Source organism: Molothrus aeneus, unplaced genomic scaffold (assembly GCF_037042795.1).
Source record: "Molothrus aeneus isolate 106 unplaced genomic scaffold, BPBGC_Maene_1.0 scaffold_36, whole genome shotgun sequence".
Classification (NCBI taxonomy): domain Eukaryota; kingdom Metazoa; phylum Chordata; class Aves; order Passeriformes; family Icteridae; genus Molothrus; species Molothrus aeneus.
Window position 1 is genome coordinate 26,726 of NW_027099027.1, and position 25,381 is coordinate 52,106.

General features: G+C 56.0%; 2 pseudogenes; one reads left to right on the forward strand and one right to left on the reverse strand.

Annotated features, from left to right (window-relative positions):
- LOC136570728 (uncharacterized) overlaps window positions 1–25,381 on the reverse strand; it is a 2,607,743-nt pseudogene that overhangs the window by 4,959 nt on the left and 2,577,403 nt on the right.
- On the forward strand, window positions 10,681–19,731 carry LOC136570741 (zinc finger protein 345-like; annotated as a pseudogene).

Genomic DNA, 25,381 nt, shown 5'->3' on the forward strand with positions numbered 1-25,381 from the left:
CCCAGGGAATCTCCAAACATCCCAGTGGAACTCACCAAAATTTTAAAAACCTCACTAAATTTTCAATAATTCTCCCCCCAAAAGCCCCCACAACCCCAACAAAACACCAAAAATCCAAAATCCCCCAAATCAACAAAACCCCCCAAAATCACATAACCATCACAAAACCCAATAATTCTCCCCAAAAACCCCAATACTTCCCCCAAAACTCCCAACAAAATCCCCCAGAGCCCAAAAAAGCGAACCCGAAATCCCCAAAAACCCTCTCAAAACCCCAAAATCCCCCCAAATCCCCCCAGACTCAGTGGGGCCGTCCTGGATCAGGGGGCACCGGCCGGTGGAACAGGAGCCACTTCAGGGGGCCCTGGGAGCTTTTTGGGGAGGGGGCACCATGGGAGACCCCCCAAAAACGGGGGGGGGGGGGGAAACCCCTGCAGTGCCCCCTCCCCCCGAAACCCCCAGAGCCCGGTTCAGGGTGGGCCTGGGACCCCCCGGGACCCCCAAATCTCCCCCAGGACCCCAGGACTCTTAAGCGCAAAGATTCATAGCTGGAATAAAGAGTGTTCAGCCCAGCTGTTTCTATGATGAGGCCGTATTTCATCCCCCCTGAAAGTCCTTCATGTTTGCACAGAAAACTGTCCCTGCACAGCCCAATGAATTCCATCACTTCAGCTGGCCAAACAACCACTGTGGTCAAGTGGGGTCTGAGCAGCTTCCAGGATCCCAAGCAGCTTCAGAAGCTTCATTTTACACCTCCTCTTCTCGCAGTGAATACCCACCACCACCATAACTGTGGACCCATAGCTATGGATCACTGGCCTGGCCAGCACAGGGCTAATGTTTGCATCAGCCAGGAGGAGCTGCTCTGCCTGGCTGTCTGTCTCAGCCTCAGCCCTGAGACCCCAAATGCCTCCATTCTGGCCCAATCCTTCCTGGTGCTGAGCATAAGAACTCATGCAGACAAGAGCAGGGAGGGAATCTCACCAGCCGTTTATCACCTCAGCAACAAGACCTTGGTACCAGGCTGTTATCTGTAGCAGAAAGCAGCAGCAGGAAGGAGACACCAGATCACCAGCCCCAGGCCATGGCCCTGGTGCTGTCCTTACCAGTGATCAGTGTCTGCAGCTCTCCAGGAGCTCAGGGAGCAGGGATGCTCCTCACCATCTCATCTTACCCATGCACCCAAAGCCACGGCCAGCTGTGTGCTCCTGCCCACCAGCACATGCCAAGGCACAGCGTGGGATTCTTGGGGAGGTGTCCTCTGCAGGGCCAGGAGTTGGACTTGGTGATCCTTGGGGGTCCTTTCCAGCCCAGGATATTTTGTGATTCTAAGGCTTTGGCCAGCCCAGGTTTCAGCCACCTCCCTGATCCAGGTGTGATTGACCCCAAACCAGATCTTGCCTCTGTCTACCCTCCAGTGCAAGGAACATGTTGCATCTACCCCAGCCCCCCTGCTTGTGTCTGATGGATCATGCTGACCTTTTCAACATATTTCTTGGAGTATTAAAAAACATTACCTGACAAACAACAAAAAACAAAAAACAAAAAAAAAAAAAAAAAAACAAAAAAAAAAAAAAAACCAAACCAAAAAACCAAAACAAAACAAAAAAGCTGGAAAAGGTTACCCCGCAGGTAACGCTGGCCCAGCACAGCCTGGGCAAGCGGTGAGTGCGCACGTGGCGGGGCTGGGCCGGGCCAGGGCCGGGCCACAAGCGCCGCACCCGGGCCTGCATTGTCCCCCTGCACCCTAGGTCGCAGCTCCTCGTGCTTCCCGAAGTGTCGCACTATGGGCGGGTTGAGATTTTCAAAGGAGCAATTTAGAAAGTTGATAGTATACAACGCCCGTGCGAGACGGATGTGAGGGGACTCCACCTTCACTGCCGAATGCTGTTGCTCCAAAACCCTTTTAAGGCTCTGGTGGGTCCTCACCACCACGGCTTGGCCTGTCGGGGAATAGGGGATGCCGGTCTTGTGTTCTATTCCCCATTGCTGCAGGAAGCTCCGCAGTTCCTTGGATTTGTAAGCTGGGCCGTTATCTGTTTTGATTACCTTAGGGATGCCCAGGACCGCGAATGCCTGAAGCATATGCTTCCTGCAATCCGCAGCCCTCTCACCTGTGTGGGCAGAGGCAAAGACAGCACTAGAGAAAGTATCCACCGAGACATGTACAAACTTAAAGCGGCCGAATGATGGATAATGGGTTACGTCCATCTGCCACACCTCGCAGCTGGACAAACCACGGGGGTTAGCTCCGAGAGGGACGGAAGGGAGCTGGTGGGACTGGCAGTGAGGACAAGTAGCCACAATGGCCTTGGCCTGTTCGCGTGTCAGATGGAACTGCCGAACTAGGCCAGGCGCATTCTGATGGAACAACTGGTGGCTGATTTTGGCTTGACTGAAGAGATCAGGGAGCGGGGCCGCTTGAACAGGGGCGGCAAGGGCATCGGCACGCCGGTTGCCCTCCGCTATGAACCCCGGCAAATCGGTGTGTGATCTCACGTGCATGACATAAAAGGGTTGCTCTCGATGGGAGACCAATTGAACCAATTTGGAGAGCAAGTCGTACAATTTTGGGTTTGACACCTCCTGCAGCACAGCATTTTCAGCTCTGGACACTACACCCGCTACATAGGCTGAATCCATAACTAAATTGAAAGGTCCAGGGAACCTCTCAAAGGCTCTGACAACTGCGTCCAACTCGGCAATTTGAGGTGAACCTTCAACCTCGGTGACATCGGACTCCCACTCCCGAGTTTGGGGATTCCTCCAAGTCATGACTGACTTGTGGGATCTTCCAGACGCGTCAGTAAAAATGGTCATTGCCTTTAGAGGAGTTCTGCTCTGGATCGATTTTATAGATAATACGAACTCCTCATTGAATAATTTATCGGCCGGCTGATCAACACTAATTTGGCCGGGGTAGCTGTCCAGAGCGAACTGCAAAGATGTATTCGTTTGCAGGAGGCTGTCAATTACCTTTTGTTTTAGGTGGCCCGAATTTAATTTAAGAGGAATGTGTATGCACGCAAGATCAACGCCTGCCAGCTCTCTGATCCTCAGCCTAGCTTTCCGGATCAACTCTGCCACCAGTTCAGCGGGCTGTGTCATTCTCTTGGACCGATGGTGGCTGAGGAACACCCACTCTATGATTAAGAGGGGGTCACTCGAGCCTCGGTCCCTGCCTTTAACGGTGTTGTCCCACTGAAAAATCACCCCGTGGAGGTGTGGTAGTTTGCCGCAAATAATGAATTTAAATGGCAGGCCCGGATGACAACGGTGGGCCTGCCTAGCCGAAATGAGTCTCTGGATTTTCTCCAGTGCAACCCTTGCCTCTGGGGTAAGGGTCCTGGGAGAACTTAGCTCCTCTCCCCCTTTCAATAAATTGAAAAGGGGGGCCAGGTCTTCTGTTGGTATGCCCAGCCAAGGTCTTACCCAATTCAAAGATCCACACAGCTGGTGGACATCCGCCAAGGTTTTAATAGTTGTTATGATAGCCAATTTCTGAGGAACAATGGTCCTCTTAGTAATCTCCAGACCCAGATACTTCCAAGGCGGCACCCTTTGAATTTTTTCCTGCTGGAGCTCGAACCCTGCAGCAACCAGCGCATCGACTGTCAGGTCAAGGGCGTGGCCAAGTATGTCAGCGGTCGGGGCACACACCAGGATGTCATCCATGTAATGGTAAATGATGGCATCGTTTACCACTGCACGTATTGGGGACAGCAAGGAAGCAACGTACCATTGGCAGATCACTGGGCTGCACTTCATGCCTTGCGGGAGAACCCGCCAATGGTAGCGCTTGCTTGGGGACTCACGGTTGATGGAAGGAACCGTGAACGCAAAACGCGGGGCATCGTCCGGGTGGAGGGGAATTTGAAAAAAGCAATCCTTTATATCGATCACAGGCAATTCCCAATTTTGTGGGAGCATCGTTGGGGAGGGCATCCCTGGTTGGAGAGGCCCCATGTCTTCTATAATGTTGTTGATTTGGCGGAGGTCGTGGAGGAGCCGCCACTTGTCCTTATTGGGCTTTTTGATGACAAACACGGGAGAATTCCACGGTGACGTGGTCTCCACGATATTGCCCTTAAGTAGTTGCTCCTCAACGAGCTCCCTGAGCGCCGCCAATTTCTGTTTATTGAGCGGCCACTGCACTACCTGGACAGGCTTATCTGATTTCCAATTGAGCTTCCAGGTAGGGCGCTCATCAGTGACCGCCGCCCGAAAAACCTGGGGAGCCGCTGGAAGGTCAATTCGGGCTCCCCACTGGGCTAGGAGGTCTCTCCCCCACAGGGGCTCCGTATAATCCAAAACGAATGGGCGTATAGAAGCCAATTGCCCATCCGGCCCCGTGATTTGCACGATGCTCTTAGATTGTCTGGCCAATTGTAAACCCCCAACACCACGGACGTGTCCAGGCGCGGTTTGCAACTCCCAATGCGACGGCCACTCCCGAGAAGGAATGACCGTGACATCCGCCCCAGTGTCCAACAGGCCTTTTAGTTGTTTGCCTTCCCCCCCTTTTGTGATATAACAATCGAGGCGAGGTCTTTCGTGCCCCAAAACCTGGGCCCATGCGATGGTCGGCGTGGTGTTTTCTGATGTTTGATGTAAATCCCAGGTTATTTCAGGCACTGGGATTGCCTGAGCTACAATCTGCCCTTTAGGCAAAAAGATGGGGGGCTGGACACAGTGCAGGCCGACGGCGAACACCCCCGGGTCCGATGGTAAGAGGCCCGGGATAATGTTCACCGTCGGTGGTGTGTGCTTAGTGTCACCAACCACAACATACTTGCAGCGAATCCGTCCCCAGTTACCTGGGCACTCCGGGTCGACAGCAACGAGTTGAAAGTCGGAGGTCCTCAGGTGGAGAGCCTCCGAGAGCCGCAACCTATAGGGTGCAAAAGCAGAAGCGGTCGTTAGCACAGGTCTTGTTTGAATTGGTAAAACAGAAGTCAAGTCCGGTAAGTATTGGTCACATTTAGTTGGCGGCGGTCCCTGATCTCCCTTCCCCCTACGCGATGATGATAAATGGCCCGCCTGATTTTTGTCAGCGCGCAGGGGGGCACTGCGCTCCGATTTTAGTTTTTTGGGGGGTTGGCCCCCAACTGTCCCTGCTCCCTTTTAAATTTGTAAAATTCTGCCCGTAGGGGGCAGTCCGGCATCCAATGTCCAGTCCTCCCACACAAATGGCAGGGTGCGGAGGACTTCGACGAAACAGCTGCTGCAACACCCTGCTCGGTGGAGGGCTCTTCTGCCGTGGCGACCCGGGGAGGTTGGGTCCTCCTCTTTTCGCTGTCCCTGGTGGTCAATAGCGGGACCTTGCGCGCGCACACTTCCAACATATCAGCCATCTGCGGTGCCGGGTGGAGGGGCAGGCTGAGGATGGCATCCCTGCATGCCTGGTTGGCATTTGAGGACGCCACCTCCCGCAAGATGGTGCTTCTAGCTCCTTCGTCCGACACCTGATGTTCAATGGCCTTCCTCAACTTCTCCACGAAGTCAAGGAAGGCCTCGTCTGGACCCTGAAAGATTCTAGAAAAGGCAGTTGGGGGCGCGCCCCCCGGCAGCAACAAAAAGGCTTTTTCTGCGGCAGCTGCCGACGCTTTAAGAGCCTCCCGGGGAAGGGTACTCGCCTGGGAGTGCCCATCTTCCCAGTCCCCGGTCCCCAGGAGCTGGTCGATGGCCAAAGGGCGACCTGTGAAATCAACTCCCGATTGGGGTTGACTCCACAGGCTCGGGAGGGCTTCAGTCACCCCCCTCCTCCAGGCGGCTTCCCACATTACCCGCTCGGATGGATTCAGCAGGCAAGTGAAAAGCCGCCGGACATCGAAGGGGGTGATCTCTGCTTCGGAGAGTGTTGCTTCCAACACTCCCCGGAAGTATTCACTCTCCCGGCCGTACTCCTTTTGGGCTTTGACCAGTTCCTTAATTTGTGAATGACTCAATGGGACCCATTGGCGACGCACTCCCCCACCCACTTCTGGCTGGTAAACAACCGGAGCCGCCGATGGTACCATGGCCGGCTCCGGTTCCCGGCCCTCGACCCCCCCCCCCCCCCCAACCCCGAACCGTGGGAACCGGAGGGAGGGGCGTGGGAACCGGAAGAAGGGGAGGAGGGGGCGTGGCGGGAGACTGGGTGGCCCGATGACGAGGGGCCCTCCCCGGAGGCGGGAGCAGGAGGCGGGGCACAGTGGCAAGCGGTGGGCGGGGAAAGGGGCGGGATTGTGGGAGGAACGATGGGAGGAGCTATCATGGGAAAGGGAGGCGGGGAAACGAGATGGGAGGGGTCAGATAGAGGGTGGAGCTGGGGGGAGGTCGGGAGGGAAGGGGCGGGGAAAGGGGAGTGGCCGAGAGGCAGGAAGGGGTTGGAACTTGGAAGAAAAGGATTCTGGGATGAGGATGGGGGTTTTCCCGCCATCTCGACCATGCGGTCGCCTCCATTTTGGGCCACGCCGCGGCCATCTTGTGAAACCAGAGGCGACCCGGGGCAAACTGGGGATTCAACGAACTGGGGTACATAACTCTGGGGTTTGGGGACAGGAGCAGGGGAGGCAGGACAAGTCGAGGAGCCCCCGAGAGTTTGGCCAGAACTCTCGGGGCGGGGGGACCGGGTATTCTGGAGAGGGCCAGGGGATGATGGAACTCCCTGCACCTGGCTGGTCTGGGGGGGTGCCCCCTTCAGAATCCCGGTTTTAAGTTTGGGCGTATGGGAAGGGGTATTCGGGACAGAGGGTGAGGAAACCGAACTGGGGTGCGAAACCGAACTGGGGCAACGTTTAACTCGAACTGTGGCCTGTTCTGAGCTCCCTTCTTCTTTTAATATTTTTCTAATTTGGGCAACAAGCCTGGCCAATTGTATGAGGGAAGCGTCGCCTGGCCTGAACAACTCCGAGAGTCGAGTTTTAACCCTCCGCCAAAAGGCCGGATTTTTGATCAGGTCAGGCGAAACCTCCGGGAACTCAGAAGAGACCCATTTTATTAATTTTTCAACAACAGGTTTTTCATAAACAATTCCCCCCCCAACAAGGATTCCCTCAACTTGGATAATAAGTCTCTTTTGGGCAGTGGACAGCTTAGCACCCATAGCTAGTAGAGACTTCCCACGAAGTCAAATGTCCACTACTAAGAACTTCGAGCCCAATCTGCCACGCAAAAGGAAAAACGAAAACTAAAAGGTGACCACCCACCGGCCCCTGCCTGTAAAATCAAGGGAGGGCGGCAGAACACCCTGGGGACTGGGGAGGACGACAGGGAGAGCGGCGAAACACTCACGTGTCCGGTGGGCTATCAAAGGAAAGCGCGGCGAAGCGGGTCCTGCGGCCGGACGGCTCGGGGTGCTCGAGGTCCCGTCCGGTCCCCGGGGAGCGCTGCCTCAGAGGGCCTGCTCACCTCGGGGTGCTGCTGCGTCCAAAGGACGGAGTCCAAAATCCGTAGGGTCCTTGTGAAGATTGTAAGTCCAGGCTCTACTGGTCCCAAATCCGGCCGACCAGGAGCAGGCAATCGATGCAGAGGGGCCCCACGTTGGGCGCCAGCAACTGAAGCTGTGGCTGTTTTTAAGGGGGGCCCGGCTGAAGGGATTTAGACCAGCCACCTTCAATTACACCGGCACTCCCCTGGCACGAAGCCAGTGGCATGTGCCGACCGTGGGTGGGGTGAGAGGAAACAGTCACCGATATTGAAGCAACCACGCCGCAGGAGTGAAGAAAAGAGACGGCCCTCCTCTGCTGGGTGAATTAACTTGGTTTAATCCAGGGTAGGGGAAGTGCAGGGTGGCCACCCAAAGGTGGCGAGCGGAGGAGGAGCCCCGGGCCCCTCCGGGGACCAGGTTTTACAGGGAAGGGGTGGGTACACAAGAAACCAATCACAGAACGAAAATTTGCATACATTGAAGACTGATGGGTGGTGTGGATCAATGGGGATAGGTCAGGGGAGGAGCCCAGGCCTACCAGCCAATCACTCGACACCCTAGCTGGAAGATTTTGGAACTTGGGGCGGGGTGCCGGTGATTGGCAGAAGGCCTGGGGAGGGGATACAAGGACAAATAAGGGATAATGAGGGAAAATGAGGAGGGGAAAACCGTGATTGACATAACTGGGGGTTTGAGCCAGACCAACTTGCCAAGCTAGGAGAGGGGGGAACGGAACAAACCAAACACAAACCACAACACCCCGTGCCACATGCCAGGCCACAAAGGGGACAGCTGGCCCGCCAAGGACAGTGACATGAGGCACAGGGACACCTGGGACTGCCCTTGGTGCTGTCAGACTCCCACATGGATGGCTTCAAGGGAGAAAGGCACAGCCCATGGAGACCCAGCCACAGGCAAGTTTTTTATGCTATTTGAAGTGGCACGGATCCTTTTATCCCAGAAAAGCTGCACCTGTTTGTCACCTGCTGGTTCTTAGCCCTAAGAATTACATTGATACTGCCAGGCCAGTTTTCTGCCTATTTTTGCCAGTTTTCCACCCCATCATTCCCTGATTTTATTCCCCAAACCAATTTTGCCTGTTTTCTATGCACGCTGGTTTCCACCTCAGGAGTGAAGCAAATAATCCGCTCAGTGAAGAAAACACAGCCATGAAGTGGAGGACTGTCCCCTTTGGGACACAAAAGCCACAGCCACCCACACTTGGACAAAGCAAGCTGTGGCAAGGCCAGGAGTGACTGTGCAGTCAGTATGGATGGAGCCAGGAGTACATTCCCCAGGGAATCCTTCACATGGGCTTTGAGAGGTGTCCAAAATGCAAAGCCCATGCTTTTCAGAGTACTCCCCTGTGTTGCTCTGAGTTTGTGCTGAGGTTGTGGGAATGAGCCAATCCTGAGATGTATCTTCCCATACTGAAAAAAATCCAAGGTTTTTGCTGGCAGGCACCACCTCTGTGTGTGTGTGTGTGTCCAAGGGCTTTGCTCTCAAAGCTCACCCTGAAGATCCACCAGATGCCTTGGTCACTTGCTCTCTCTGCCAAATGAGCAGAGGGCTCATGCTCTGGGTGAGGGGGGTCACAAAAACACATCCAGCAACTCCATGGCCCTGTGAGCTGCTGAAAAATCAGACAAGGAGCTCTGGAGCTGCTTTTCATGCACATGGGATGGCTGAGTGAGCCTGCTCCTCACCCTCCTGTTTAAACACAACCTCTGCCCTCAGCTGCAGTGAGAGTGTTTCACCCTGTGCGAGTCTCCCAGGGAAGATCTTCCTCTTTGGGAAACTGCAGTTGGAGTGGATGCTTTGAAGAGGTTCAAACCTCCTCTCTCTCACCCATGGAAGGTCACTGTGATCACTGTAAAACAGAGCTTTCAAGTTTTTGGAGCCTAGCCTGTGACTTCCCCACTGTTTTTGTCAGCACCTGCACACACCAAATGTTTCTATGCCTAAAACAGCACTACTGAGAGCTCAGAGTGATGCTGTAGAGAGGATTTGGGGGGAGCCTGTGCAGGATAGCAAAAGTGCAGCTCAGTTTCTGGCATATTTTTGGTTAAAAATCATCACATGCTGACAGCAAAAATCAGAATTGAACCAAACAGAAATGCATTTATCATCCACAAGTCTAAGATCCTGCAGAATCAAGAAGCTTTCCTTGCCCAGCTTTGGAAAGATCACTTCTCTGGCCTAAACCTTTCTTATGCTTCTTGTTTCTTCTTTATTTCCTAATTTTTTTTTAATTCTTCTTAGGTCTTCAGTTTATTAAGCCATCGTCTAGCCATCCATTGCACTGCAACAAACCTTGGACCAAGCTCCAGGAGCTTGTGGCAATGGCCAGAGCAGCTCTCCAGGGACTGGCTCACAAGGGCTGGGGCAGGGTGACAGTGTGTCCCCTTGCAGAGGACAGGCGCCAGCACACAGCTGCTCTCCTTCCCTCCGTGCTGGCCACTCGGTGGGTGAAGTGTTTCTTCTTCTGGCTGCAGAGAATGAGGGTCCAAAATCTGGCAGCAGTAACAAGGAAATGGAACAGCCTTGCCTTTCTTCAGGTTGAGGGCTGCTGTGTCTGGATTTCAGCAGCACTCAAAAGACCACCAAGCCGGCCCATTTCCTGCCACTCCAGTGGGAAAGGGTGGCATGAAAGCCCAAGCCTCAGGTGTCTGCATGGACATGCCTAAGCAGAGACAAATCACAGAATCCCAGAGTGGTTTGGGTGGGAAGGGACACTAAAGATCATTCATTCCACCGCCTTCCACTGTCCTATTGCTCCAAGCTCCTTCCAGCCTGGCCTTGGACACTCCCAGGGATCCGGGGCAGCCACAGCTTCTCTGGGCAGCCTCTTCCAAGAGCTGCATCCAAAAAAGTCACAGAGGCGTCTGCGTGCACTTTGCAGGTGAATCCCTCACTGGGGCAAGGAGATGAGCTCAAGCTCTGAGTCTTGCAGGGAAATGTTTCCCCTAAGCCAGCATAAAGACTGACTATGTTACTGCAGGCTGGAGAAACCCCTGAAATAGTGACAGACAGCTGAAGGGAAGAATATATTGGGAAGGGAATCCTACGGCCGGCTGGGAAACGCAGGGCTCTGAAAGGGGACGGGGCGGGACAGGAAGAACATTCCTTTCTCACGACAGGCGCCTGCAGCCGCTCGGGAAGCATCGGCCGGGGCCGCCCGCTCGCAGCCCGGGGCCGGCAGCGCTGCTCCTGCCGCGGGCAGATGCTGCTCTGGGCGGCCGCAGGCTCATCCCGGACCAGCACCATGGATGGAGAGCGATGAGGTGCCCGGCAAGAGGCAGCCTGAGCCCCAGATGCTGCGGGGGGCTGGAGATCGCCGCCCGTGCCGGGTGCGGGCGGCCGCGGGCGGCGGGGTCACCCTGCCCTGTGGCCACCGCTGGGCTGCGCGCATGGAGAAAGAGCGAGAGGGCAGCGCGGGGCTGCAGGGCTGTGCTTTGCAATTCCGCGCCGTGCTCGCTTCTCTCTGCCCTCGGAAGATGGGGGGAACTGCAGTTGCTTCGTGCTCTCAGCTCAAACGGGGCTTTACAGCCCCTTTCCCGCCTTGCCGAGGGGCACAGAGGAGTGGATCAGCCTCAGAGCGGGGCTCCTTTCCAGCACCCTGCTGCTCATCTCCTTGTCTCTGCATCTGCTTGGCCACACTGTTTAATTCATTTGTCTGTTCTTCCCCAAATTTCTGAATTATTGTCAAAACCAGGGCTTGTGGATACATGGAAGTGAAGAATGAAACCCCTCTTCTGCGTCTCAGGCTGGCAAAGCCATACTTGGGATGTCAAGGCCAACCCAAATGACCAGATGAGAGTAGGAACTGCTGAAGCAGCCCCTGGCTCCCCCTTAAGCAGCACCACCCCCTACACTGTGTCATGGTTTGACACTGGCACAATGCCAGTGCCCCCATGAGAATACCCTCTCCCTGGTTTCTGCTGTGAGATGTGACCGGGAATAAGCACAGCAGGCTCCCACTTGGGAAAAAAAAATAAATTATTAACTAAACTACAAGGGAAAGGAAAAAAACAACAAAATAAAAGAAACACACAAGGAAAATGAAAACTTCACAAATACATCTCTTCCTCTTCCCCACCAAATTCCCAATACAATACATCCCCCAAATCATCGACTCTCAGTCCGGCACCACCCTTCAGAATACTCAATCCTCATTCATCAAGAGGAGAAGGAGTCCTTCTTGTGCCAATGGGGACCTCTTCCTTTCATGTCCAGTGCTCTCACCACTGAACATGGACCAGAGCTGCTTCTAGGGTCAAATTTTAAGGATGCTTTGTCCCGATCCAAAAAGGGCACAGTCTCTCCTTTGGGACACCTGTCCCCCCCATATTTCACCCCCTGGGGCCGAGGGGCACCAACACTGAACCCTCTTGGTCCTGAGGCATTGCCTCCCCCTGGATGCAGTCTCTGTGTCACAAGGAACATGGTTCTGTCCATGGCTGTACAAAAAGAGTCCAGCAAAAGCCACTCCATCATCTCTTCCCACTAAGATTCTTCTCTATTCTTCCAACATCTCTCACTTGCCCAGACCTCTCTCACACTTGCCCATTTCCTTCCTCATCTTCCACTCTATCTTCTAGGAAAGGTCAATGTTCTGTAAAGTTTTCATTGTCCAAAAAGGGGTTAAAAGCTCCTACAAGCGGCCGGCTGCACCCCCCTTCTTCTCCGTCCCAGCCGTGCTGCCGGCACAGGCCCATGTTTATCAAGGTTCAAGGTCACAGTCCCAGGCACCGGCTCTCTCTCTCTCTCTCTGTCTCCCGGGGGGCTGCCCGATGGCTCCCGGTGTCTCTCTCTCTCTCTTCCACCCTTCCAGCCCCGGGGTCAGGCCTACCTCTCCCGGCCACATGGCTTTTCCCCTCCGCCCGCCCAGCCAGCAGCTGGGCCGGGGCAGAGACCTGAACTCTTTCCCGCCGGAAACCCCAGAGAACTTCCCCCGCGAGTGCTCTGCTTTTAACCCCTGTGTTCTCAGAGGTGGTTCCAATGCCCAGGTGGCCACATTAGGTGCCAATATTAAAATCAGAACATCCATTGGCCTAACCACAGCATCCCAGAAAACATATTTCCTGTCAAACCACCACACACGGGGAGGAAAGTTGAAGTGGAGGAAAGTTTAGTGTGTTAGAGTTCAAGATCTAGAAAAAATCAAAGTAGTTCCAATGGTAAACAAGAAGTTTAGGATGCAGTGCTGGAGGTTTGTGTGTCATAACATGATTGGCTAAGGAAGCTTACAGCTTACACTGTGGCATGAGTGTCTCATGTCTTGCGGCCCCTCCTCGAGACCCCTCTTAGGATCCATCTGCACCCCCCAGGTCCCCCCACAGTGCCCCAGGACCCCTCCCCAGACCCCCCAAAAGCCCCCCCAGGCCCCCTCGGACCCTCCCCCGCCCCCCCCCCCCCCCGATCCCCTCTCAGGCCCCTCCCACTCCTGTCCCGAGCCCGGGGGGTCCCCGTCGGCAGCGGGGAAGGGGGCAACGCTTCCGGGTCGCCTCTGATTGGCTGGGGAGGTGCGGGGAAGGCGGGCGTTGCTGAGAAGAGCCGTGCTGTGATTGGTTGGCTTGGGGACGGGCAGCCCGTGATTGGTTGGTTCACAGCGGGGCGCGTCGCTATTGGCTGGGAGCTCTTGCACGCAGCGGAGGCGGGAGATTGTGAGGGGAGAGCGTAACTGAGGTGGGGCCAGGAGGAAACTGGGGGGGTTTGGGGCGGGTCTGAGGGGAAATTGGGGATTTCTGGGGGCATCGACGGGAAACACGAGGGTGTGCGGTGGGTTTGGGGGGAATGAGGGGGTCTGAGGGGGCTTTAGGGAGCTTTGGGGGGAGCTTGAGAGCGTCTGGAGCGTTCTCAGGTGGGTTTAGGGGGAACTGAGAGGAATTGGGAGAATCTGAGGGGATTTTGTGGGATTGCGAGAGGATCTGGGCCGTTCTGAGGTGGGTCTGGGGAATTTCGAGAAGTCTGAGGCGATTTCATGAGGTTTGGGGGGATTGAGGCGTCTGAGGGGGATTTGGGGCAGTTTGATGGATTTGGGGGCGTCTCAGGTGGGTCTGGGGTGAATTCTGGGGAGAACTGGGGGGGGGTTGAGGGTCCTGGGGAGGTTTTTGGGGTCCTGGGGAGTGTTTGGGGGTCCAGAGAGGTTCTAGGCCAACACTGGGGGAGCTCTGGGGGGTTTGGGGTTCCTGGAGGGGTCCCGGGGGAGATTTGGGGGTCCCGGGGGGTCCCAGGCCCACCCTGAACCGGGCTCTGGGGGTTTCGGGGGGAGGGGGCACAGCAGAGGTTCCCCCCCGCCCCTGGTTTTTGGGGGGTCTCCCATGGTGCCCCCTCCCCAAAAAGCTCCCAGGGCCCCCTGAAGTGGCTCCTGTTCCACCGGCCGGTGCCCCCTGATCCAGGATGGCCCCACTGAGTCTGGGGGGGTTTGTGGGGATTTTGGGGTTCTGAGAGGGTTTTTGGGGATTTCGGGTTGGCTTTTTTGGGCTTTGGGGGATTTTGTTTGGAGTTTGGGGGGAAGTATTGGAGCTTTTGGGAAGAATGATTGGGTTTTGTGATGGTTATGTGATTTTGGGGGGTTTTGTTGATTTGGGGGATTTTGGATTTTTGGTGTTTTGTTGGGGTTGTGGGGGCTTTTGGGGGGAGATTTATTGAAAATTTAGTGAGCTTTTTAAATTTTGGTGAGTTCCACTGGGATGTTTGGAGATTCCGTGGGGTTTTTGAGGGTTTTCTTGTAATTTTTGGGGATTTGTGGGGTTTTTGTGGAATTTTAGGGGCGCTTTGGGGCATTCCCTGGGTGTGGGGAAGGGCTGAGAGGCACCAAAATCTCCTTAAAAGCCCCGAAAGTCCCAATAAAACCCACAAAATCCTTTGAAATCTCTCAAAATCCCATTAAAACACTCTAGAATCCCAATAAAAGCCCATAAAATCCTTTGGAATGCCAAAAACCCCAAAAATCCTGATTAAACTCCGCAAATCCCCCAAAGATGTCCCCAAAACCAGAAAAAGTCCCACAAAATCTCCCCCAAGATCCAAAGAAATTCTTGCAACACCCAAACCTCCCCAAATCCCACAATCCCACCAAAAATCCCAAAAACCCCAAATCCCCAATTAATCCCTCTGAATGCCACCACAATTCCAATAAAATGCCTCAAAATCTCCTAAAAATCTCAATAAAACCCCAGGAATTTCTGAGAATCCCAAAAAATCCCAACAAAATCCCAGTAAAATCCCCAAAATTCAAAAACAGCCACAAGAAATTTCAATAAACTCCCAAACACCCCCAGAAAAACTCCCCCTCAAAATGCCAAGAAAATCCCCCAAAATCCAAACCCCCAAAATCCACAAAACCAGCCACTCCCAGTCAATCCCAGTGTGATTCCAGTCGCTCTCAATGAGATCCCAGTGTAACCCAGCATGGACTCAGCTGCTCTCACTGGGATCCCAGTGTGATCCCAGTTGCTCCCAGCATAATTCCAGATGTTCCCAGTTCCTCCCATGATGATCCCAGTTGCCCCAAGAATAGTCCCAGTCCCTCCCAGCAGGGTCCCAGTCGTGCCCAGTTGCCTCCAGGGTAGATTCAGTTTCCCCCAGCATCGTCCCAGTTGCTCCCAGCATGATCCCAGCTGTTCCCAGTGTGGTTCCAGTGCCCCCAGGATGGTTAGAGACACTCCCAGTATGTTTCAGTTACCTCAGAATGATCCCAGTCTTTCCCAGTTCCTCCCAGTTTCCTCTAGCATCATCCCAGTTTCCATCTGTTGCTCAAAGGGTGGCCCCAGTTGCTCCCAGGATGATCCCAGTTGCCCCAGTTGTAGTCTCAGTCCTCTCAGCATGGTTCCAGAACCTTCCAGCCAATCCCAGTTGCTCCCAGTGTGTCACATTTTCCTCCCAACATGGGCCCAGTAGCTCCCAGTAAGCCCCAGTCGGGTTCCATTCACGCCCAGTATACTCCCAGTATGAGTGTAGCCACTCCCAGTATGATCCCAGTCCCTTGCAGTCTAATCCCAGTTGCTCCCAGTCACTCCCAGTCTGATGCCAGTGCCCCCAGTGTGATCCCAGTTGCTCCCAGCATGGGCCCAGCTGTTCCCAGTGTGCTTCCATCACTCCCCTATGGTTACAGACACCCCCAGGATGGTCCCAGTTGAACCCAGTTGCCCCTGCTCTAGTCCCAGTCCCTCCCCAGATGATCCCAGTGCCTCCCAGCATGGTCCCACTCACTCCCAGTTGCCCCCAGTGTGGTCCCAGTTCTCCCCAGCATGGTCCCAGTTGTTCCCAGTGTGGTTCCAGTCCCCCCAGTATGGTTCCAGACACTCCCAGTATATCCCAGTTGCCCCCAGCATGTCTGTAGTCATTCCCAGGCACTGCCAGTGGCCCCAGTAAGGTGTCAGTTATCCCAGTATGATCCCCCAGTCATGCCCAGTAGATCCCAGTTGCCTCCAGCATGCATCCAGTCCTTCCCAGTTCCTCCAGTTTGCTTGCAGCATCATCCCAGTTTCCCTCAGCTGCTCCCAGTAGCCCAAAGTGTGATCCCAGTCGCTCCCTTTCAACCCCAATATGATCCCAGTAAGCTCCAGTTTGATCCCAGTCACATGCCAGCCCTCTCAGTGTGGTCCCAGTATAATCCCAGTTGCTTCCAATCTCTCCCAGTATGGTCCCAGCTGCCTCCAGTGTGGTTCCAGTTGCTCCCTAGATCAGCCCAGTCAGTCCCAGTATGATGCCATTTGCTGCCAGCGTGCTCCCAGTTGCCCCCAGTCAGGCCCAGTATGGGGGATGATGTGCAGGGTGTGCTCCCAGTCCCTCTCAGATCCTCCCAGTATTAGTCCAGTCCCTCCCAGTATGATCCAGAGATGAGCCCAGTGTGGTCCCAGTCCCTGCCAGAATAAACCAGTTGTGCTCCACATGGTTCCAGTTGCTCTCTTTCACCCTCACTTTTGTTCCAGTCACTCCCAGTATGTCCCAGTGTAGCCCAGTTCCCTCCTGCATCTTTCCAGTTCCTTCCAGTATGATCCCATTTGCTCCCAAGCACTCCCAGTCAGCCTCAGTGTAGTGGCACTCACTGCCAGAATCATCCCAGTCAGCTCCAGCATGATCCCAGTTCATCCCAGTATAAGCCCAGCAGTTTCCAATCACCCCCAGCAGGCTCCCAGTCACTCCCAGATCCTCCCAGTTGCTCCTAGCATGATCCCAGTTGCTCACAGCTCCTCCATCCCAGTCACTCCCAGTATATCCCATTTGCCCCTAACGTGGTCTCAGTTGCCTCCTGCAGGCTCCTACTCTCTCCCAGTATGAGCCCAGTATGATCCCCGTGTCCATCAGTGCGATCACAGTCTGCCCTGGCATGGCAGTATGATCCCAGTATGATGTCAGTACAAACCCAGTCCCGTCCCAGCACGATACCAGTATAATATCAATAGAAACCTAGAATTGTCCCAGTCACTCCCAGTATGATCCCAGTATGATGCCAGTATATTCCCAGTCACTCCCAGTACAATCCAAGTACACAGCCAGTACATCCCCAGTACATTCCCAGTATGATCCCAGTACAAAGCCAGTACAGTCCCAGTCACTCCCAGTACGATCCCAGTATGATGTCATTACAAAGCCAGTACAGCCCCAGTCAGTCCCAGTACGATCCCAGTGCAGCCCAGTCCCTGGCAGTGCTGCCACTGCTGGGATCCCCCAGGCCTGTGTGCGTTCCCCCCTGGCGGATGTGCCGAGAGGAGCCCCAAGGGCTGGCAGTGGCCAGGCAGGGTCCCCAGCAAGGCCCAGTTTGGATGTGCAGCCCCCAGTTTGCCCAGTTTGCCTCTCCTTTGGCCCGGGCCGGCTTCCCCCCGCCCGCAGCGGCTGGGAGCAGCCGAGAGCCCCGCGCTGCCCATGCCGACCTGTCCCGGCTCCATCGCCGCTGCTGCCGCGGGCTGCGAGGGCTGCGGGAACGGGGCACCGAGGGTGTGGCTGCTGCTGGGGGAGGAGGAGGAGGGAGGGAAGGGCAGGAATGGAGGGGGAGGAGGAGGCGGGGTTAGCGGGGAGGAGCAGGGGGAGGGATGGAAGGGGCGGGATGGAAAAGGAGATGGGGGGTGGGGATAAGATAGGGGATGAGGAGGAGGGGGGATGGAAGAGGAGGAGCAGGAGGAGAAAGAGTAATGAAGGATGCGGGGTGAGGGTGGGGAGGAGAGGGAGGAGGGATGGAGGAGAAGAAGGAGGTGGAGATAAGAGGAGGAGCGAGAGGAAGAGGAGGGACGAAGGCGGATCAAGGCTGAGCAGGAGGAGGAGGGCAGAGATGGAGGGGGAGGAGGAGGCGGGGTTAGGAAGGGGGAGATGGGGCTATGGAAGAGGAGGGGGGAGAAGGAGAAGGAGGTGGGGTTAGCGAGGAGGCGGATGATGAGCGGGGATGGAAGAGGAGGGACAAAGGGGGATCAAGGCTGAGCTGTGGGAGCCACGCGGTCTCGATCCCTGCCTGAATTCGCAGCCCCCACCTGTGGGATCATCGCCCCCCCCCATGGCGTAGGTGAGCGGGGAGGGGGAGCCCGGCCCGGATATCCTGGGCAGACCCTGGGTTGGGTTTTTGGGGGATGTTTGGAGAATGAAGAAGTCCAAGGCTGAGCAGAAAAGGCCCCTCGGGGGGACATCGGGGGCAGTGCTGTCCTGCCGGGGATGCCCTGGGGGGATCTCGTTGCCCTTGCCTGTGGCACGGAGGCAAATCCCATGCTGTCCTTGTCCTTCCTCGCCCAGAGCAGGAGCTGAGCATGGAGAGCAGGGAGGACAAATGCCCGCGGCAGAACCTGGTGGCAGAGGCCGTTTTGAGCAGCTCCACGGCGCAGGAAGCCAACGGGGAGGAAAAGGCCCGGAGATGCCGCACGAGGAGGGGCTGCAAACGCAGATGGCGGGGATGTGAGGAGGAAAGAGCCAGCCTGGGCCAGGAAGGCGGCCGGAGATGGAGCCAGAGCTCGGAGCTGGTGCTCCATGAGCAGCTCCATGATGGGGAGAAGCCTCACATGTGCGAGGAGTGTGGGAAGAGCTTCAGGTGGAACTCCGACCTGATCAGGCACCAGAGGACCCACACTGGGGAACGGCCCTACGAGTGTGATCACTGCAGGAAGAGGTTTCAGACCAGCTCCCATCTCCTCCGACACTATCAGAGTCACACAGAGGAGAGGCCCTTCCACTGCCCCGACTGTGGGAAGGGATTCCAACGCAACTCCACCCTCGTGAAGCACCGGCGCATCCACACTGGGGAACGGCCCTACCAATGTGTGGAATGTGGGAAGAGCTTTGGACACAAAGGGAACCTGTTCCAGCATCAGAGGCTCCACACTGGGGAACGGCCCTGCGAGTGTGGGGAGTGTGGGAAGAGCTTCAGGTGGAACTCCGACCTGATCGTGCACCAGAGGATCCACACTGGGGAACGGCCCTACGAGTGTGGGGAGTGTGGGAAGACCTTCAGGAGGAGCTCTGCCCTTATAAAGCACCAGAGGATCCACACTGGGGAGAGACCCTACGAGTGTGGGGAGTGTGGGATGCGCTTCAGCCAGAGATCTGACCTAATCAGGCACCAGATGACCCACACTGGGGAGAGGCCCTATGAGTGTGATAAATGCAGGAAGAGGTTTCTGACCAGCTTCCATCTCCTCCTGCACTTTCCGAATCACACAGAGGAGAGGCCCTTCCAATGCCCCGAGTGTGGGAAGGGATTCAAGCGCAACTCCACCCTCGTCAAGCACCGGCGCATCCACACTGGGGAGAGGCCCTACGAGTGTGATAAATGCAGGAAGAGGTTTCAGACCAGCTCCAATCTCCTCCTGCACTATCGGATTCACACAGAGGAGAGGCCATTCCGCTGCCCCAGCTGTGGGAAGGGATTCAAGCACAACTCCAGCCTCATCATTCACCAGCGCATCCACACTGGGGAGAGGCCCTACAAATGTCCCCAGTGTGGGAAGAGCTTCTCCTGCAGCTCTAACTTGACCCGACACCAACGGAGGCACCGGTAAGGGAAGCCCTGCGAGTGCCCCGAGTGCGGGAAGAGCTTCGTGCGCTGCTGCAGCTCCATCCCCCACTGGAGGAGGCACTTTGGGCACAACCCTGGTGAGCCACAGTCCCTGTGGTCCATGTTAGGAACACATGTGGCTTGTTTTCCTTTTTTTTTCACCTTAATGTTTCTCTCTTCTCCATCTCTTTGCACTCCAAAAGCCAAAAGGGATGGATCTGTCACCTCAAAACAACCCTAATCCCACTTAAAACAGCTCAATATTACCCCAAAAGAGCTCATTCCCACCTCAGAAAACCTCAATTCCATGCCAAACCCACTCGATTCTAGAGCCACCAGGCTTAGATGGGTTTGGGAGGAGACAGGCAGAAGTGTGATCCCTTTTTGGAGAGGTAGGATGGGGATTGTGGGGGGCTGGGTGTGTGGGATGTATTTGATGGCAAATAAAACTCTCAGACTTACTGCTTTCTTTCCCGTTTATGTTGCAGTTCTGTTTGCAGGGCGCCGCCTCCCAGAGTGTCCCCTCACAGTTGCCGCCCTTGGCCTGAGCCCGCCCCTTTCCCCTCACGGTCCCGCCCTTTCCCCGCCCCCTTTCCCCTCACGGTCCCGCCCTTTCCTCGCCCCCTTTCCCCTCACGGTTCCCGCCCTTTCCCCGACCCCTTTCCCCTCACGGTTCCCGCCCTTTCCCTGCCCCCTTTCCCCTCAGGGTTCCGGCCTTTCCGTGCCCCATTTGCTCTCACGGTTCGGCCTTCAGGAACGGGGGAGGAGGAGGAGGAGGGAGGAAGAGGCCGAGCACCCGCAGTACAAGAGGAGAGGGACAATCTCGTGGCCTGGACGCTCCCTGGAGGCACCGCAGTCCCAGAAGCATCGCCCCCCATTTTGCTGTTGCCCGGGCAGCGGGAGTGCGGCCCAAATATCCCGGGGGGTGCCTGAGTTTGGGAATTTTGGGGAGGATGTTTGCAGCTGGCAGGGCTCCAAAGCCGAGCCGCAGATGGCCCTCGGGGGGACATCAGGGGGCCCTGGGAGGTGTTTTTGGGGGGTCCAGTTTCAGGCAGTGGCTGCTCCCCGTATGAGCCCACTTGCTCCCAGTATAGGCCTGTGCACTCCCAGTATAATCCTGGTCACATCCCCTCACTCCCCGCAGGATTCCAGTTGCTCCCAGTATGAAGACAGTCCCTGCCAGTCCTTCCGTATGATCATGCAATTTACTACCAGCACAGTCCCAGTTGCTCCCAGTTCCTCGCACTTTCATCCAGTGTGTTCCCAGTTCTCCCAGTTGTCCCTAGCATAGTCCTAGGCACTCCCAGTATGATCCCAGTCTCTCCTAGCAGGGCCCCAGTCACTCCCACTTGACCCCAGTATGTTCCCAATTCCCCCAACACCTTCCCAGTCACTCCCACTTTGGTCCCAATCACCACTTGGATGGTCGGAGACCCTCCCAGTCTATCCCAGTTGCCCTGAACATTCTGGCAGTGATTGCCAGGCACTCCCCATTACCTCAGTGTGGTTCACTTGCCCCCAGTTTTACCCCAGTTGCTCCCAGCTCTGCTAATTAAGTCCCCAGTCAGCTTTCAGGATGGGCCTGGTAGGTCCCAGTAACCCCCAGTCAGGGTCCACTCACACCCACTCTAATCCCAGTATGGTTGTAGCCACTCCCAGTATGATCCCAGTCACTTGCAGTCTAATCCCAGTTGCTCCCAGACACTCCCAGTAGAATTCCAGTGCTTCCAGTGTGATCCCAGTTACTCTCTATCAATGCCAGCATGACCCCAGTACCCTCAAGTATGATCCCAGTAACTCAGTGTCTCTCCCAGTTTATCCCAGTTGCTTCAAGCGTGTTCCCAGTCACCCCCACTTCCTCCCAGTTGCTTTCAGCTCCATTCCAGTTGCTCCCAGTCAATCCCAGCATGATTCCAGTCACCCTCAGAGTGATTCCAGTTGCTCCCAGCATGGGCCCAGCTGTTCCCAGTGTGCTTCCGTCACTCCCCAATGGTTACAGACACTCCCAGGATGGTCCCAGTTGAACCCAGTTGCCCCTGCTATAGTCTCAGTCACTCCCCATATGATCCCAGTCCCTCCCAGTATGATCCCACTCACTCCCAGTTGCCCCCAGTATGGTCCCAGTTCTCCCCAGCATGGTCCCAGTTGTTCCCAGTGTGGTTCCAGTCCCCCCAGTATGGTTACAGACACTCCCAGTATATCCCAGTTGCCCCCAGCATGTCTGCAGTCATTCCCAGGCACTGCCAGTGGCCCCAGTAAGGTGTCAGTTCTCCCAGTATGATCCCCCAGTCATGCCCAGTATATCCCAGTTGCCTCCAGCAGGCATCCAGTCCTTCCCAGTTTCTCCAGTTTGCTTGCAGCATCATCCCAGTTTCCCTCAGTTGCTCCCAGCTGCCCAAAGTGTGATCCCAGTCACTCCCTTTCAACCCCAATATGATCCCAGTAAGCTCCAGTTTGATCCCAGTCACATGCCAGCCTTCCCAGTGTGGTCCCAGTATAATCCCAGTTGCCTCCAGTCTCTCCCAGTATGGTCCCAGCTGCCTCCAGTATGGTTCCAGTTGCTTCCTAGATCAGCCCAGTCAGTCCCAGTATGATGCCATTTGCTGCCAGTGTGCTCCCAGTTGCTCCCAGTCAGGCCCAGTACGGGGGATGATGTGCAGGGTGTGCTCCCAGTCCCTCTCAGATCCTCCCAGTATTAGTCCAGTCCCTCCCAGTATGATCCAAATAGGAGCCCAGTGTGCTCCCAGTCCCTACCAGTATGAACCAGTTGTGCTCCACATGGTTCCAGTTGCTCTCTTTCACCCTCACTTTTGTTCCAGTCACTCCCAGTATGTCCCAGTGCAGCCCAGTTCCCTCCAGCATCTTTCCAGTTCCTTCCAGTATGATCCCATTTGCTCCCAGGCACTCCCAGTCAGCCTCAGTGTAGTGGCACTCACTGCCAGAATGATCCCAGTCAGCTCCAGCATGATCCCAGTTCATCCCAGTATAAGCCCAGTTTTCTCCAGTCACCCCCAGCGTGCAGCCAGTCACTCCCAGTTGCTCCTGGCATGATAGCAGTTATTCACAGCTGTTCCCAGTCACCCTCAGCATAATCCCAGTCACTCCCAGTATATCCCATTTGTCCCTAACATGGTGTCAATTGCCCCCCGCAAGCTCCTACTCGCTCCCAGCATGATCTCAGTATGATCCCAGTATGATCCCAGTATCCATCAGTGTGATCACAATCTGCCCTGATACGGCTGTATGATCCCAGTATGATGTCAGTACAAAGCCAGTACAGCCCCAGTCACTCCCAGTACGATCCCAGTACGATGTCATTACAAAGCCAGTACAGCCCCAGTCAGTACGATCCCAGTGCAGCCCAGTCCCTGGCAGTGCTGCCACTGCTGGGATCCCCCAGGCCTGTGTGCGTTCCCCCCTGGCGGATGTGCCGAGAGGAGCCCCAAGGGCTGGCAGTGGCCAGGCAGGTCCCCAGCAAGGCCCAGTTTGGATGTGCAGCCCCCAGTTTGCCCAGTTTGCCTCTCCTTTGGCCCGGGCCGGGTTCCCCCCGCCCGCAGCGGCTGGGAGCAGCCGAGAGCCCCGCGCTGCCCATGCCGACCTGGCCCGGCTCCATCGCCGCTGCTGCCGCGGGCTGCGAGGGCTGCGGGAACGGGGCACCGAGGGTGTGGCTGCTGCTGGGGGAGGAGGAGGAGGGAGGGAAGGGCAGGGATGGAGGGGGAGGAGGAGGCGGGGTAAGGGGGGAGGAGGAGGAGAAGGAATGGAAGGGGCGGGATGGAAAAGGAGAGAGAGCAGCGATGGAAGGAGGAGAAGGAGGTGGGGTTACGGAGGAGGAGGAGGAGGAGAAGGGATTGAAGGGGGAGGGATGGAAGTTGAGAACGCAGTGGGGATAACACAGAGGAGCTAGAGGGGGTATGGAAGAGGAGGATGGGAGGAAGAGGAAGAGGAGGGACAAGGGCGGATCAAGGCTGAGCTGAGGGAACCATGCGTTCCAGCCTTGCCTGAAGTCACAGCCCCCACCTGTGGGATCATCGCCCCCCCCATGGCGCAGGTGAGCGGGGAGGGGGAGCCCGGCCCGGATATCCCCGGGGGGTCCCTGGGTTGGGTTTTTGGGGGGATGTTTGGAGAATGAAGAAGTCCAAGGCTGAGCGGAAAAGGCCCCTCGGGGGGACATCGGGGGTGGCGGTGGCGGCTGCCGGCAGAGGCAGCCTGGAGGAGCAGAGCCCTGTGTCCCCCAGGAGGCCAAAGTGGGGAGCCCAGAGAGGGGGGAGCGCCGCCATTGGCGGGAGCCTCAAGAGCCTGGAGAGGGGCAGGGGGGACTCCTTGGAGCCGCTGCAGCCCAGAGCAGAGAATGAGGGGAGAAGGGAGCCCGGGAGCCCAAACAGCCCCGGCATCCCGAAATGGGGAGAGCCAAGAGGGGGGAGCTTTTGGCATTGCTGGCACTGCCAGCAGCCTGGGCAGGGCGGGCACCCAGGAGAAGGGGGACCCCCAATCCAAGCGTGACCCCAGCAGCTGGGACAGGGGGGAACCCCTGAACACCAGAGGGGAGGGACCAGGGACGGGGACCCCCTGGGAGGCTTTTCCAGGGCTGAATCTTGGTGTTTGGGAGGTTTTTCTGGAGCCCAGATGGCCGGACTAGAGATGTACCTGGGCAGAGAGACCTTCAAACTAAGCCTGTGTTGGCATAGATGGAACAGGAAAGCCTTATAAATATTATTGTCTGGCTTTTCATTCCAATCTTGCTTATAGTTACTATATTCTCAAAAGCTTTTGAGAATATAGAAACTATAAGCAAGATTGGAATGAAAGCAAGCTTTTAGATACCTTAGTTACTGAACAAAAGGAAAACAATGGTGTGGCCCGACTGAAGGTAATCCTCTTCTGATGAAACACTTCCCTCTGCTTGCTGACAGGTCCAAGGGTCACAGCAGACCCTACTAGCTCAGCAGAAGGGGTCAAAGAGGAGTTTTTAGGGTTTAAAATGTAACACAGTATGGTGATGTAATGATTCTTACAGGCTGTATGTAAATGCTAAAGGATTTGTATCTTGTACTGGACTGGTTAGTGAGAAATAGAATATTTAACACAGAAGAAGATTCATTGTATTGTAACGGGAACCTTACTCTCTTACACTCTTCCCCTCTTACTCTCTCACCCTCTCATCCTCTCTCCCCCTCTCTTCTCTCAGGCCTGCTCCGAGCTGTGGCTGGCAGCTCCAAGCAGGGCCCTGCACCCAGGTCCTTTGCAATAAACCACAAGTTCCATGACCTGGCTGCAGAGATCTCTCGTCTCCATCCGTCCCGACCGTGCTACACCCAACGCTCCTACAAACGCGCTCATCCCTTGTTTTCCCCAAACCAGGATTTCCCATTGCCAACCCTGAGAGGCTGCGAGGAAGAGGAAGATGCTCCGGGACACTGAGGCGGGTAAGGAGGAAGTCAGTGCCCCTTTCCCCTCTGTGCTGCTCCATCTCCCAGCCCAGCACGGCCCCCGGCTGCAGCACAGCCCTGGGGGGATCTCGTTGCCCTTGCCTGTGGCACGGAGGCAAATCCCATGCTGTCCTTGTCCTTCCTCGCCCAGAGCAGGAGCTGAACATGGAGAGCAGGGAGGACAAATGCCTGCGGCAGAACCTGGTGGCAGAGGCCGTTTTGAGCGGCTCCACGGCGCAGGAAGCCAACAGGGAGGAAAAGCCCCGGAGATGCCGCACGAGGAGGGGCTGCAAACGCAGATGGCGGGGATGTGAGGGGGAACGAGCCAGCCTGGACAGGGAAGGCGGCCGGAGATGGAGCCAGAGCTCGGAGCTGGTGCTCCATGAGCAGCTCCATGATGGGGAGAAGCCCCACACATGCGTGGAGTGTGGGAAGAGCTTCAGGTGGAACTCCGAGCTGATCAGGCACCAGAGGATCCACACTGGGGAAAAGCCCTATGAGTGTGGGGAGTGTGGGAAGAGCTTCAGCCGGAGCTCCCACCTGATCCAGCACCAGAGGACC